Source organism: Hermetia illucens, chromosome 4 (assembly GCF_905115235.1).
Source record: "Hermetia illucens chromosome 4, iHerIll2.2.curated.20191125, whole genome shotgun sequence".
Lineage (NCBI taxonomy): Eukaryota > Metazoa > Arthropoda > Insecta > Diptera > Stratiomyidae > Hermetia > Hermetia illucens.
In genome coordinates, this window is record NC_051852.1 from 122,710,118 (window position 1) to 122,714,879 (window position 4,762).

Consider the following 4,762-nt stretch of genomic DNA (forward strand, 5'->3'; position numbering starts at 1 on the left):
CCGATATTACACCATCCACTACAACCATAAGTCCTGTTCACTGCTGGTGCTTTTGTGCATGCTTAACTTTATCAACATTTTAGAAACAATTACCGGTTTAACAGCAATATCAAAAGATTCGAAGCTTACTAACATTAATTTAAAAAGAAATAAAAACAATTAAATTGTTAAATTAACTTGGAATCTCCATGTGAATATGGTTGCCAATACCACCTAAACTAGCCATAGCGCGTCAACTACTCCTAAGCGCCGTTGTTTTTGTTTCCTAGTGCTTCAGCTCCCTCCAAGTCTTCTCCAGAGTCCTGCCACCTCGTCTGATCTCTGCCCCATCTGTTTGTAGGGCGACCCACTCGTCGGCTCTCGGATAGTAGACTCCGTAACATGACATAGTCAACAATGGAGTTGTCCCCTCTCCTAAAGTGTGACACCCACTCATCATCATCATCAACTGCGTACCAACCCGTATCCGGTCTAGGCCTGCCTTAGTAAGGATCTCCAGGCATTCCGGTTTTGGGCCGAGGTCTACCAATTCGATATCCCTAAAAGCTGCCTGGCATCCTGGCTTAGGCCATCGCTCCATCTTAAGCAGGGTCTGCCGCGTCTTCTTTTTCTACTATACATATTGTCCTGCACATTGGTTAGTGTCAACCTAACAATTCTTATCAATTTCGTCGAGGTACCGAATTCCCTCATGGCCATCTACAGTTTTACCCTGGCTATTCTATCATAGGTGGCCTTGAAGTCGACGAAAAGGTTCATATTCTAGTTTTTCCATCATTTGCCGCACAGACAAAATCTGATCTGTCAGAGGCTTCACTCCAGGCAAATCAGCAACAGATCAGATTTTGTCCGTATGGGCCGATGATGTTCTGGGTGTATGGGGTTATCCGACCTAGCAAAATAACGGAGAATACCTTATAATTGCTGCTCTGCATGATATTTCCCTTTTTATGTGTGGGGCAGATAATGCCTCGTTGTCAATCTTCAGGCATTGATTCTCTGTACCACACCTTAAGATCGAGTTCGTAAACCGCCTAATGTAGTTGGTCGCCTCCATATTTAACCAATTCGACTGTAATTTCATCAGCTCCTGGCGATTTATGATTTTTAGCCGATGGATTGCACGGATTGTTTCTTCCATGCTTGATTGTAGCAGCATCTATCCATCATCTGCAGTTGGCGACAAGTCCATACACCACAACCGATATTTTGGTTATTGAGCAGTTCATCAAGGTGCTCAACCCATCGCGTCAATATGCCCGTTATGTCGGTTGTTGGTAAAACTTCCACGTCTGGTGCAGTTACTCCCCTACTTTCCGAGTTCACAGATCTGTTGGTTCTCCCTGGCATCCTTTTTCTATCTGTGAAGTTGTGAAATTGCTTCTCTACTCGGCGAAGTTAGCGATAGGTCTCGGCGCGTGCCCGAGTTCTTTGAGCGCCCTGCATTGCCCAGTACGCAACATTCTTCCATTCCACTGTTAATTTACATTCATCGTCGTACCAGTCGTTCCGATTTTTCGTATGACCTGAAAACGGGCTCCGTCCCTACTTGACTGTTAAAATCTGCAAGTACGATTTTGATATCCTACTTGGGACAGCCTCGAGGATCCGCTCTACTGCGTCTTAGAAGGTATCCTTCACGATTCTGCATTCTTCTCTGTAGAGTCGCAAATTTTAATGATGCTTATACCTCGATATTTGTCTCGCAAGTGCAGAGTGCATAGCTATTCGCATATATTTTCAAAGCCGATAACAGCAGGTTCCCTGTTCCAGTTCCTGTCACACGTATTCCTTGCAAAGCTTTTACATCAGCTTTATGTTGGGAGAGGAAATCGACTAGCTACTTAACAACTCATTTTCTGTACAGGGAGCGCACGTTCCATGAGAAATGCCGCCTTCATCCTTCTCCGTCTGCAGTTTTTCATTAAGAAAGAATTCCCAGCGATCCCCACGTGGCGGTAGAGATAGGGTTTGCTAATAGAGCTGTTGGTATTAGTTCAGGCGTTTGACATACCCACTGCCACTATCAATATTCTACCCGTAAATTCAGATAGGAAGAGCGCGATGTCCACTTAAACTGAGCACCTTTGATTTGTTAGTGTTTATCCACAGCCCAAATCTGATTGCCTCCTCTTCTCTAAAGTCACCGATAACACGAAGGAATAGTATCGGTGGCAGGATGCAATCTTGTCGAATTCCGCTTTCAATTTCAAAATTCTTCGATTTTATCTGGGTATGTAGAATGTAACATTTTGCGTCATCATATGCCGCTCTGATAATAGCTACCAATTTGTTCGGAAGGCCATTTCCACTTCCCTGTGTAGAGATTCTCCAAATTGATGAGGAACAGATGAAGTGGGTATCTGAACTTCGCACACGGTTCCCAAATAATTCGAAGGGTGTTGATGTACATAATCGATGCAGGAGCATCCAGAGCAGAATCCAGTCTGCTTTCGTCGATCAAGTTAGGTGTTCTTTTATGCACTTTAGGATGTCCAGGGTGTTCTGTAATGCACTTCAGTATAACTTTAGCTTCAATCTTTGTCACTATGGGAGGCACACAGTTAGTTAGTTTAGTTTAGTTAAATGGGGGGAGCCGCAGCTCCGAGCACTCAGGCCATTATTAGGCCCATTGTACTATCCCCGTAAGTTGCCTATTCAATGGCTTCCTGCCTACGGTGTTCGCAGGCTTTAGCGAATCTGAGAACATTCTCAAGAGGCAGAGAGTGTGCAGATTCTTCATTGAAGAAAACCTTGCCAAGGTGTCTTCGTTTGAGATCTGAGGATGCCGGGCAGCTGCATAAAAAGTGCAGGGCAGTTTCCTCCTCCTCCTCACATTGGCTGCACACAGCCGAAACCACTACCCCAATCTTTTCCATATGGTAGTTTAAGGGGCAGTGTCCCGTCAAAAGCCCTACTAGGGTTTTCATGTCCCACTTCTTAAGGGACAACAAAAATGCCGCTCTAGTGGCCCTAGGCTCCTTTACAAGGATTTTCGCTTGCCGGCAAGAGTCCAAATTTCTCCACTCGGTTGCGTGAATCCTTGCAATTTCACCTTTCAGAGTAGACTTGACAGTAGATGGTCGGATTCCAAGAGCTGGTTCTGGGCCCACCATTGTGGATCCAGACCCTCGGCGAGCCAGTCTATCAGCCCCCTCATTACCGGCGATGTTAGAGTGCCCCGGCACCCACATTAGGAATGTTTCGTTCAGTCGGCCAAGTTTCAGCAGCACCTGACGACAACTCCACACCAACTGGCTTGATATGTTGTTGCCATCTAGTGCTGATAATGCCGCCCGACTGTCCAGACATTTTTGTCGCAGACATTCTTCTGCTGCCAATGAAATGGCATATATCTCCGCCTGAAATATGGTCGTCATTTTTCCGAGGGGTCGGGCCAGTTCTATAATCGGATTCTCCGAGAACACGACTGCACCCGATCCATCCTCCGTGACTGACCCGTCGGTGAAGATTATTAGGTCTGTAATCTGAAAAGACTCATGGCCACTTGTCGACCATTCTTCTCTTTCGGTGATTACGACAGTGTATGTCTTTTCAAAGACGAATCTGGAAACCATATGATCGGTCGGCATCAGGGCTACCGGATGTTTTTCAAGGAATTTCCATATAGACGCATGCCCGTTGGATTGGCCGCCTTTACACGCTCCAATAGTATCGAGCCTATATGCGTCGTTTGCTGCTTTCCGTTTCACCTCCAAGTGGATGGGGGGTAAATTTAGGATGGCTTCAAGTGCCGCAGTCGGCGTAGTACTCATTGCTCCAGTAATACTTAGGCAACCAAGTCTCTGAATCTGCGTTAGCAGCTTCCTGCTGTTAGCAAAGTTCAGTCTTGGCCACCAGACGATGCATGCATACATCAAAATGGGTTTTATTATGGATGTATACATCCAATATATCCGTTTAGGTGAAAGTCCCCAGGTCTTACCTATCGCATTCCTACAGCACCAGAGCAATCTGCAGGATTTCTGGTATTGTTCCTGGATATGATGCTTCCACGTTAACTTGGAGTCGAAATGTACTCCTAAGTACTTGACTGTTTGTGCCAGCTGGATTTCCGCCCCTGCTAAGGTGGGTAGCGTATAGCTGCCCCACCTGACATTCTTAGTGAACATAACTAGTCCAGTCTTTCTAGCGTTCACCGTGAGTCCATTGCGGAGGCACCAGCTGTGGATTACATGCAGAGTTGCACTCAAGCGGTCACATACACATGGGAGGCACACAAATACCTCTCCCATCGCCGCATTCAAGGCGGGTGCCCTTTTTCGAAATGTATATTATCCTGGATCAGTCACCGGGAAGATTCCCCAGATTTACAGATGAATGGAATTAGAAACTCGCCAAAACGAGAGGAGCTGTATGGAACAGTTTCACAGGACGACCGTTGAGCCCCACAAGGGGTGGAACTCCACAGAATAAGGAAAGAAGCCTAGTTCTTTTCTTAATTTATTATGGTTTAATTGAATTTAAAACTATAATAGAAGCCAATCCAAATTCAACGCATCACCAAGTTAGGTTACTCAAAGGCAAAAAAGGTTTAATTTTTTTTGTGATCGATTTCAGAAATTGAAACATTGGCTAAATGTCAAATGATTTCATATTTGTGTCTCAATAGGACAAGTTGAATTTACTTTTTTTAACCATTTTTAAAATCGATTTATTGTCTGTCTGTCCGTCTGTCTGCCTTTTTTTACCAATGGAAAGTGGAAAGCTTCAAAAGCTACCACAGGCTCCTGCCACACAG